The sequence below is a fragment of the Anabrus simplex genome, chromosome 9, assembly GCF_040414725.1.
Source record: "Anabrus simplex isolate iqAnaSimp1 chromosome 9, ASM4041472v1, whole genome shotgun sequence".
Lineage (NCBI taxonomy): Eukaryota > Metazoa > Arthropoda > Insecta > Orthoptera > Tettigoniidae > Anabrus > Anabrus simplex.
The window spans coordinates 46,481,662-46,494,033 of record NC_090273.1 but is presented as its reverse complement, the minus strand read 5'-3'; the positions used below and the strand labels follow the sequence as shown (position 1 = coordinate 46,494,033).

The window sequence follows — 12,372 nt, the reverse complement described above, 5'->3', positions numbered from 1 at the left end:
TGGAAAACTGTGGCAGTGAGTTAAAGCTGTTCTTAATTATTTTTTTCTTTCTTCCTTGAACATGAGGAATATTGTTATAGAAGGGATGTGTTTTTTGGTTTGCTGGAGCTGTACTCATTTTATTTCCATAGCTCGCCTGGTGGTGTTGGTGGTGATGTTAAGGCATAAGATTTCAAGTTTGCATGGTCTGACACTGTGGTTAGCCAGTTCGAGTCCTGTTGGTGGAAAATATTTTCATCATCAGAATGTTGGCCGGTAGGGAAGGAGAGGTGGTGGTATACAATTTCTAATCACTACATTATGTACCAAAAACCTGAATCAGCTGCACACCTCTCTGCATTGTTCATCTAGAGTGAGGGCATATGATGATGCTGATGGAGATTCGTCTGTCTGATAGGCAGGGCTTTTTTTCTGGAAAAAGAGGTGCCGGAATTTACAGGAGGGAAATTAAGGAAGAATACATGGGATTTATCGAACATTTAAGAAAGTATGTAATTTTCAGCGAAATTCAAACAATTTCCAAATTTTTGACATGTCATCATTCTCCTCAGTTCGTTTTCTGGTCTTGCTTTTTGTATCCATGGCTGAATGGTGACCTTGTAACAACCAAGTTTTGACATACTTCGTTGGATCAAATACCGTCAAAGGAGGTCCAACAATTCTTATAAATAGTAATGAGGTAATGGTTTTCACTGACAAAGATGATCTTTCTGGAGTCACAATCAATTTCATCTGAGAGAATCCTCTTTCACACTCACTTGAAGATATAGCTATTGTGTTGAGAGTCCTCCAAACCCGAGAAAGTTCCCTGGGCTTTTCTTCTCTGAATTTCAGATGATCTCTGAAGGCTTGAATAGCTTCTCTTTCATTCAGTTGAAATCTTCTTGCCAGTGTGCTTGTTTCTGCTTCTCCATACAGAAAATTTTCTCTTGAGTTTGCTGGCCAATTTTTAGAATCCAGAACTCTTGCACATCTTGACAGTTCAGTGTCTTCTTTGGAAAGTAATCTTTTCTGTAGAGAAGTTTTAAGTTGTTCATTAAGCATTTGGGGAGATTGGTGGATCATAAATTCTGTTTTTCTTATGCAATGGAACACCCTTAAACTGTAGATTTGCAGATGCCTCAAGAGTGTTCTGATAGTAAGGCCCTGGGACAGACCACCTCTTCTCACAAATATCAACAAAACACTCAGTCTTGCTGTGGGCTTTGTAAAGATCAGCATTTTTCTACTGCAGATCTAAGCTTAGTTCAGACAGTTCTTGCAAAGCATCGCAAATTAATCCCAGATCCAAAATAAATTCCACAGATGTTATTTTCCTGTGAAGACCTTCATAAGTGCAGTTTTCCTTTCTGTCACAACCATCTTCTGATTTACCTCTTTCAAAATGAAGTACCAGTGCTTCAGAATCCTGTCAAATGGCCAAAACAGTTCTATAGCTGGATGCAACCCACCGTGGACAGAATTCTTCCAGTTTTTAAAATCTGCATCTCTAGTGTAGCTGCACATGACTGGAGCTGCCTTGCATTCTTTGGAGAGGCATGATATATAACATATAATTTGTCCATAGAACTCATAAATCTATTGATGCCAGAAACCTCTTTCATAACATCGTGTACTGATAATTCCAGTCTATGGCTAGCACAATGCCAGAAAACAATGGCAGGAAATTTGTCTTTGAAAAGTTTTTAAACTCCTCCACGTACTCTGAACATTACTGCGGCACCATCACACGTCAGTGAAACCAAATTTTTCCTTTAGAAAATCTTCTGTGAACCCTAATGCTCCTATAGAAGACATAAAGCTTTTGTGAATTCCATTTGCTGTTACATCATCTAACTCAATTAAATCAATGAAAAGGTTGACCGGTTCTGCCATTTTTTTTCCCTTCAATGTAGGTGCGAACATACACTATCAGAACAGACTTTTTACTTAGAGTAGTTGATTCATCAAGAATAAAAGAGAACTTGCTCTTTGAATCATGTACATTTTTTATCAATCTTGTTCTCATTTCTACCGAGTGAGTTGGTCATGTGGTTAGGGGCGCACGGCTGTGACCTTGCATCCGGGAGATAGTGGGTTCAAACCCCACTTTCAGCAGCCCTTAAAATGGTTTTCTTTGGTTTCCCATTTTCACTCCAGGCAAATGCTGGGGCTGTACCTTAATTAAGGCCACGGCCACTTCCCACTCCTAGGCTGTGTCAGTGCCACGTAAAGCAAATAGCAAAAAAAACAAAAAAAAAACAACAACGAATGTTCTCATTTCACTGCCAATGTGGTTTTACTATATTTATACAGGCATTACTTGAATGCAAAATTCTCCCCATATCAATCCCGTTCAATTCTTGTAAATCAATTTCAGTTTCAAAATTGTAGAAAGGCTGGTTCTTTTTTGCCACCATATAAGCAGTACAAAATACTTTCCAAGTAATTTCCTTTTCTTTCTCTAATGACTTTAGACATACTGTCTCAAGTTTTTCTTTTTTCCCTTCTTCAGTTATTTTATTAGCACTTTTATGTCCAGCACTTTCTTTGTGATCAAAAATCTTTTTCCTGAGAGATGTTAGCTTCTGTTTATGATTTTCTCCATATGACACAATTTCACAATTTATCCACTCTTTTGATAGTCGCATACCCACATTCTTCTATACACCTAAACTTCCAACATTTTTGCACACTGAGCAACCTAACGTGCCTTCATGAAAATACAACCAGTCGTTTGTCTTTACAAAATCGTTCTTATGTTCTACAATCCAACAACTAGGCCACAGACTTTGAAATTCACTTTGAACTTTACAGACCGTTATGGAACTCGTCGACACATCTGTTGTTTTAAGTTCCACTCTTGAGTTTGATGATACACCAGCTTGATGGACTGACGAACTGCTTGGGCAACTTTTTGCGTTTGGTGGTAAGCACACAAAAATATTCTGAAATTCTTTTCATTCTCACCTCGTGGTCAACAGATTTAGGTTATGTAGGATGCTAAAGGGTTTAGGTTATATCTATTGCCGCTTAAGAAGTAGTACAAACTACGGCTGAGAATGCAACAAACACAGGTAATTATCTACATCAATGAACAACAGTACTCCATATTGAGGGCAATGCAGTTGAAACGTAACTAGAACTGGGACAATATACAAAACGGCTACAAAGTAAGCAAAGAAAGAACAAGAACGAATACCGTATATCCATGCTGCCCGCAAACCGGAAGAATGTTTTCGATTTTGATTGATTTTGATTCTCAAAATAACAAGGTGATATGCGATATTTCCTTTTCAATTAAGGTCATTTAGTGCGGAAACAGTAAAAATAATATTTTTAAAATTCTTTAACCTGAAACAAATCATATTTGAAGTCTAAATACTGTATTTTTTAGAGATTTGTATCTACAAAGAGGTTCTGGAACGCCGTTCCGGTGCGTTCTACCAGATAAAAAGCCCTGCTGATGGGAATGTTAAGCTATGAGCAGATCCCTGGTGCTACTTGACAGGAGTGGGCTATGTGTCAACACCGGGTTTCAGTTTCACCCTTAGTTTCTCAGTTTTTCGCTCCGCTCTCAACTATTTGTGATGGTGACTCAACAGAGATGGACTGTCATTTTGAATTTTTAGCACAGTGATTTCATCCTGTTTTCTAATTATAACACACTGCAGTTTTAGACTAAGAGGTCCACAACCTCGCCATAATCACTTATTGTTTGTTTAGGTCATGTTTCTTTTGTTTTAATTCTTGTCTTCATTAGGTTTTAACACATTTTTTAGCATCAATTATGTAAAAAACTTTAACCTTTTATCACTGCAGATATTTAAAACAAGTTGATTATTACTCCATCTAATGATGGAAATGTGTATACCGTATATTGAATTGTTTTAATTCCGTCATGTCTTTTTTGTTTCTCTTTCTTTCCTTCATTATGATTTAACACATTTTTTAGCATCTATTATGTAAATAACTTTAACCCCTTTTTCCACTGAAGATGGCTCAAACAAGTTGAAACATGTTTGACTATTATTACTCCATCTAATGATGGAGATGTGTATGTACTGAATAGGAGGACATATTAAATTTCCTTTGTAAAGTGAAAACCATCAATACGGAATGATTCTAATATCTTGTAATGTAACTGTGTAATGTGTCATTTAGAATCATATACGGTATAGTAAATTTCTCAGAGGCTGCCTGTATGCTGCACCTACCCATTTTCTCGTCATGGACAGCATTTTTGAGATAAATAGGGTTGTACCTCTTCTTTCCTCCCAATCAGAACTTCCTCTAGTACACCTGTGGCATGATTGGATTTACCCTACGAAAGGAAGTTATGTAATTTTCACCACTGCAACTTCCTGGATGTTAATAATTCAGGGATAGAGGGCCAGGCCCCCTAACTTTGCCACTTTCAAGAAGCCAAATAAAATAAAATAATGAAAGAAAGAAATAGAAAGAAATCAATAAATCAGTTGATCAATCCTGTTAAAAGGCTTCTATTTATGAATACTGGTGATCACAGTCAATCCTTGCACACTTGGTTAAGAGCACAAGAATTTTCTTTGCTGGTTTTCGCTGTTTAAACAATATTATTGCCCCAATAATAGCACTTCTGTCAGCTCATAAGTGACTCCCGGAAGCCAGTTGTTACCCAAACCATGTTCACCAGAAATCTATTAATGAAAGCATTCCCATATGTTAGTATTAGATGGTATTCTTCTTCTTCTTCTTCTTCTTCTCTCAGTGCCTATCCATTTCGGATGTTGGCGATCATGATGACTATTTTCGTCTTGTTTGTGGCAGCGCGGAACAGTTCAGCTGATGACATATTGCACCAGCCTCTAAGATTGTCAAGCCAAGATATTCGTCTTCTTCCAGGACCTCTTTTGCTGTTGATTTTCCCCGGGAGTATTTTTTGGAGTAGGTTGTATCTATCTGTGTGGCGCATTATATGTTCCAGATACTGCAGTTTTCGGCATTTCACTATCTTGATCAACTGAGGTGTTGTGTTCATCCTTCTCATTACTTCCACGTTTGTCATTCTCTGGGTCCAAGATATTCTCAGAATCCGCCTATAAAGCCATGTTTCAAAGGCATCCAGCTTCTTCTCTATGTTTTTATTTAAGGTCCATGTCTCTACACCATTGAAAAGAACAGGAAATACATAACAGTGCGGAAGTCTGATTTTAGTCCCTAAAGTTAGATTGTGGTTTTTTAAACACATAACTCATTTTCTGGAACACACTTCTTGCTTTTCCAATGCGTACCTTGACTTCTTGTGAGCAATCCCAGTCTTCATTTATTATGGTTCCAAGATATGAATATTGTTTTACCCTTTCTATACTCTTTTGATTTATAACCAAGTTTATTCCGGAAATATTTTCCTTAATTATAACCATGAGTTTTGTCTTTGCGGTGCTTATTTCAAGCCCATATTGGCTGCTGACTCTTACAATTCTATCCATTAGTGATTGTAGTGCTTGGATAGTATCAGCAAATACAATTGTATCATCAGCATACCAGATGTTGTTTAATCTCACTCCATTTATCAAAATGCCTTCTTCTATATCTTCCAAGGCTTTTCTAAATATGTATTCTGAATACAAATTAAATAGTATAGGTGACAAGATACATCCCTGCCTCACTCCTCTCAGGATTTTGACTGCTTCGGTGTGTTCTCCTTCAACACCGCTGTTTGCTTCCAGTACAGCATTTTGATGATTCGCAGATCTCTTTCCTCCATTCCATGCTAGGATGGAAAATTTTAAAAATCATAATGATGATATGTTTTATCACACCTGATTGGCTTAGCCCCACTGCCTTGTACTCTGTGTAAAGGTTACTCTGTTTTCGTACCAACATATAAACTCGAGATACGTATTCTCTCCAAACAAGACAGCAGCAGAATTAAGGTTTATACACATTGTGCTTTACAGGATGGTAAGGGATAAAATGGGAGATGAAGTGAATTTAGTTGATACTGGTGTTAACCCATTGGATGCCGACCCATAATAGGTCGTCATATACATAGAATGCCGAGCATGTTTCAATGGATTTTGCATCACTGTATAAAACAATTTATTTACGTCTCGTTTTAAAAGATATGGAGGTAAAATTTGGTATATGAGCTTGAAATACTCCAGGAAACATAAATATGTGACTTGCATTTCAATAAACAAAATTTTGTGGAATAATGTGCACAAAAATATTACTATTTTTTTATTTTAAAAAGGCAAAAACATAATTTAAAATTAATTAGCACATTTTACACAAAATCCAAAATGACTAAGTGATGATATTTAATGTTAACTCTTATCTGGGATCATATATACCAATTTATATTGTTAATGTAGGTCTACTTTCCAATTTATAAACTAATTTACAAAAACAATGAACATGTGGAGAGAAAGACACCAACAGTGTAACTTGTCAATGGTTGGATATTTTATGTATTTTGGGAGAGTATCAGTAATCATTTTAGAGAACTGTGTCCAGTAGCAGTATTTGTTACTACAGAACAGTTCAGAAGATCAGAACAACATACAAAATCAACTAAGTGTCAGGAATGAAAGTGTAAAGAACAGATTGAAATATTCTATGGGTGAAGCATCAGGCTGAGGTAGGCCTACATGTTTTGGCTCTGGGATTTGATAAAAATGGTGGGATGGACAACATTACTTTCCGGGAATATGCATTCAGTCTAAGAATCATCTAATTCACTGTCATTTTCTATAGCACTGTCACTGTCGTTTTCATTAGCACTGTCACTATAACGCTTTGACATTGAACAAAATGTTGTAAGCCCATTAGCCAATGACACGGCTCCATCATTCTCTGGTGTGCTATCTGAAGAACCAAAAAACATCATAATCATAACTTTCGCTAAAAGTTCATTTAGGCTTACATGACGACATGCCTTGTTGTGATAAATGTACTATTTACAACTTTACTACAACCTAAATAAATTGTTAAGTAGGCTAAATATAACTACTACAGTAGAAATAATAATAATAAACTTAATATATTACAATAAATAACTCAAATGTGTTAATTAGAACCTAAAATAATTGAGAAAAAAATCACAACCCACGGACATACACTTAAGAAAATGGAAATTGCAACACCATGAAGGCATTGGTCGTTTGTATTGATTTTCAAGATATGGAATGATGCCATGTAGGTATGTAAACGATCAAAGTTTTAGATCCATTGGATTGTTGCTACAGGTCTCCCCACGTGATTGGTCGCGGAGGAATCAACACCAGTATACGGACTGTGGTATAGCGTAGTTGACTTGCAGTCTGTGCAGTGAAGTGTTCCCCATCAAACATGCCTCAACGACAGAGAATAGCATGCTATCAACAACTGTTGCCGTTTGATAGGGTTCGGATAATTGGGCTGTGTGAGGCTGGATTATCGCTAAGGACTTTCGCTGCATGTGTTGGCCGATAGGCATCTACGGTACAACGTGCATGGCAGCAGTGGTCAAATGAAGGTGCCCATACTCGTAGACCTAGCACAGGCCCAGTGTGACAGACAACTGTGATAGAGGATCGCCGCATCATTCGGATGGCCCGGATGGAACCCCATGCAACAGCAGCGCAAATTCAAGCAGCTGTGGCACCCCATGTTACACAACAAATAGTTGGTAATTGCCTGCGTGCAGCTGGCTTACGAGCCTGTGTCCCTGCAGAAGGTGTTCCATTGACCTCACAACAGCGACATGTAAGGCTGGCCTAGAGTCGAGAAAGATCGACATGGGTCGATGAATGCCATAGGGTCGTCTTTAGTGATGAATCGCGCTTCTGTCTTGCCCACAGTGATCACCGGAATCATGTGCGCCGACGTACCGGGGAGAGGGGCCGCCCAGATCTTATTGTCGAGAGGCACACAGAACCAACACCAAGCATTATGGTCTGGGGAGCTATTGGCTTTAATGTGATATCACAATCAGTGCTTGTTGAGGGCACTATGACTGCTCGACAGTACGTTGATAGGGTACTCAATCCACTGTGCTACCTCAGACTACAGGGGTAACACTAAACAAGGCACAAACACCGTTAAAAAGGGAAGGTAAGAGTACAATACACAATATAAGAAAACACTACACACTCGGAAAAACAGTAGCTAGCATTATGCGGATCTGCAACAAAACAAGTACGTAACTTTCAGTAGGGCCAACTAGTGAACGACCAAAACGGGAAGATGGAAGGGCTGGGAACCTATCAAAGGCATGGACATGGCTTAGATAGCGGATTCTGAAATAAATCCCCGTGATCCTTAGATCTGAAAAATATTATTTACAAAATAATCTTACAAATACATTCCAAGTTGCGAGCTATAAGTTCAGTGGTATCCATAGCTTATTTTGTAGCAGTGTAAATTCAAATTTCAAAACAACTATACATCTAGTTACCAATGCAGTAGTACAATGCAATTTACAGGTTATCCCAAAATCTAGCGTACCTCAAGTGATACAGAACTACCAGAGGCAAACCCCAAGGGAAATAATATTAAACTACAATATACATATTTTAGTGAAACAAGAAATGGGAATGCCTCGGAAACGAACAGGTAAGTCCAGCTGAAAAACTAAGGCGTCATAAGTAACTAATTTGGTGAATCTAGGGGAGGTTAGGGCAGACTCCTGTATGAAAAGCACATCGGAACATTACCGAAATTTTAGCAGGAAGGAATTCAAGAATTCTTACCCGAGGAGTGTGCCATCCCAGAAACCGGGTGACGTCAACTAGCTAGGCTGCTTGCAGGCAGATAGACCAAGACCGACCAAATTCAGGATACAGAATTAATTTGAACACTGCCTTGCTCACTATATAAAGGAATTACTGGCCTTGGAGGCAGCCAATCAGCGTGTACGTGTTCCCTATCGCCACCTAGACTCACCAATCACAACCTTACTTTCGATCGCGAACTTTGACTAACATTCTAGAATACGCATGATCGCGAAAGTCGTATTTTTCCAGATTAGACAGAACTCACTTTCTAGAACACATACCAACAAAGTAACACACCCTGTACAAAAGTTATGTAACTTTCTGGATCTTTCCAGGAACTATAGACAGAATTCTACTATTTACAAATGCCTATGTTACAACATTATACAGTACAGGTTAGGTTAATAAAAATAAAACATCATATATTTTACAAACAAAGTCTTCAAAAAATACATTCCACTCGCATTACATAGTTCACTTGTAACACAGTGGTTGTCCCTATGTTGGCGAACATTGCTAATGGGATGTTTCAGCAGGACAATGCCCGGGTTCACACTGCACGGCATCTCCAGAGAAGCTCTCCACGACATCACAACCTTAGAATGGCCCGCCAGATCCCTGGACCTCAGTCCTATTGAGCATGTGTGGGACATGATGGCTCGACTACTGGCCAACCGTTCTCAGCCACCCACAACTCTGGAACAACTGACCCGTGCAGTGCAGCAAGCATGGGCCACAATTCCTCAGAAAGCGATTCAGGGCCTTATTGACTCCATGCCTCGATGAATTCCTCAATGTATTGCAGCTCGTGCTGGGCACATCCTGTATTGATTGTTGTCCAAACTTGCGGTCAGAGGGACCTGAAAGTGTAATCATTGAATCACAACCGAACACTCGTTCTGCGTGTTCAATTGCAGCAATTGTTGAAATTTCCATTTTCTTCAGTGTAAACAAACAAGGAGGCTGCCATATTGGATCATAGAATGATGTCAAGCGCTCACAGATCAAAAACTCACAATTGAGGAGTAAACTAACAAAAATGAAGCTATTTCAGAGCCATCTAATGACATAAGAAGGAATTACAAACATTCTACCTTCTTTCTACTTGATTTGTGGTGCAATTTAGCGCCTTACTGCATAACCACACGACTTATAAGAGGGTGCCGATCGAATCTGCATCCTGGCATTTTTCGTATAGAATGTAAGTGCCGATGCATCAGTATCTTGGCATGGTAAGGCTCCTTTCACACTACATGGTTTCGACCGTACGGCAAAAAAAAACGTACGGCTCTTTGCCATGGAGATGTTGCTTTCACATTGCAACAGTTTTTTTGCCATGGGAAGGACAGTGCATGTCTTGGTGCTCATCATACAAGAGAGTCATTTTAATAATAGGATGATTTCTTAATATTAGTAGCTTGTGGCTGAACATTAAACTGTGAAACTGTATCATAAGTATATATTTGTGAATCTGTATTATGTAACAATATACACTATACATATACCCAACAGGGGCATAATCCAAGGACCTTTGGTTGACATTGGTCTCTGTAATTACGCACGCAATGCTATTTAAGGGAAAGAATGCTGAAAATGATCAATATTCATGTCATTAATAGAGGTCATACCGAAACTAATTAATATTCATATCATTGAGATAGATAAATTGTGTCTTTTAAAAATTATTTTACGAGATTTCTTTGTCTGCAACTTATTGCGCAGTATTGTCCTTTGTGTGGCGGGGGCTCGCAGGTGAAGCCAAGCCAACTTAGACCCGGGAGGGGTTATGAATGGGGATTCCCTGTGACATCACTCGAGAGAAGACATCCCTCCTCAAGACTCACAGAATGAGGGGAAACTAACTTTTTCGAAACGAAATATAGGAGCCATCTTGGACTCGGACTGGCCAACTTAATTACCTACGATCTAGAAAATTAATGAAACTCGAATTAGGGGGTCATCTCCCGATTTAAAAGGGATAAGTGTCACTGGGACATTTATTTAGAGTGTTTAATGTCCTCTTCCGTGATAACTTTCAGAAGAAGAAAGAATACTGTGTGGTTTCTGCGTGGAAAAGTACTGGGCCATCTGTTTATTCTCACGACACCTCCTCGAGAAAGGGAATTCACCACGCAAGGAGGTGGAAGCAGAACAGATTTTAATTAATTTAAAGAGATTCACCGAAGGATAATTGGGTGGGTATGTCTCAATCGCATCAACTAAATACTGGTCACCGATTAACCGTACTATCATACCTCGAGTACGCCGGTAATAGGCGCTATGCAAATTAGTGGAAGGGGTATCGCTCCCTTGTAAAAACTACTGCAGGAAGGGACAAGCGTCATTCGGGGTTATCGGCTTATCGACGGCGAAGCTATGCTTGGTTAAGCCCTCGTTAGTTCTTTGTTCAAGTGAAGTTAACTCCTATTTTAAGTGAAATAATACAGTTCGCATAAACAGTGTATAGTTTTGATCTCTGTGACGGCGGTGTTAACTTTTTAGAAAACCGTGATGTGTAAAGTAATATTATTATCATTACGATAGTATAATAATCTGACGTAGCAGCAGACTGAATAGGAAAGCCGAGAGATAGACAAGATTCGGTACTGAACCGCGGACTACGTAATAGCTTACGAGATCGTGACCGGACGTTCACAGTGAACGCTGTTAATCGAAGTGTGAATTAAACAGTGACGTTGTGTGTGTACAGGATTAGCTGCCAGCGGCTCCACCAGCATCGAACAATGGATCTTCAACTCCAAGATGGAATGGAAAATGAAGTAATCACCATGGTGCCCATGGAGGAGGAGTAAGCTCAGGATGGACCTCCTGAGTTGACGAAGGCGTCATCATGTGATAGAGATGAGTACAAAGTTCTAATATCTGGCATGCATAGAAGGGATGGGAATATTTATTGTAAACTGACGCTATAAGAGATTAAAGATGTAGTCCTATTGAAATAGAGCGCCGGAATGGGCGCGTAGTTATTAATTCTTAGTTTAGGAAACCAACGACAGGTCTGAGTAATTGATTGTAAATAATTTAGGGAATATAATACTCTAGCTTTGCATGGGATAGAGATTCATTCAATTATTTCTTTCTTGGGAGATTCTGTTTGTTTATTTGCGTCAGAAGACTAGGAGTAATTAGTTAGGGGAGTGCAGTGAGAGTAGTTATTAGAGTATTCATTAATTTGATAAGTGTATGGTATGTAAAACGGTAAGTACTACAGTACGTAAGGCACGTAGCTATGAGGCCCAGCGGCCGTACTGACAGCCACAAAAACTCCACCCTTTGAAATACTTAGTTAGGGAGTGATAAGATTAAATTGATTATGTGATTAAATTTACCAGGAAGTGATCATAATACGTGTGTCAAACATCAATTCATGTGAATATTAATTAATTAATGAATGTATTGCCGTGTGACGATAAAGTAGCCATGTGCCGACCATCGATTAATTAGCAGTCAGTAATCAGATGTTAATTGCCGCGCGAGTGCTTAATTGTGTTGTAATTGCTGAATAGATTCTGCACGATGACCATGTATAAGTAATGTAGCGGGTAAGCCATGTAGGACGGCAGGAATAATAATAATAATAATAATAATAATAATAATAATAATAATAACAATCGGGCAAAGATTACCATTG

General features: G+C 38.7%; 1 protein-coding gene across 1 annotated transcript in view; it reads left to right on the top strand.

Annotated features, from left to right (window-relative positions):
* kl-2 (dynein heavy chain 2, axonemal kl-2) overlaps positions 1-12,372 on the top strand; it is a 638,176-nt gene that overhangs the window by 57,754 nt on the left and 568,050 nt on the right. The window lies entirely within an intron of this gene.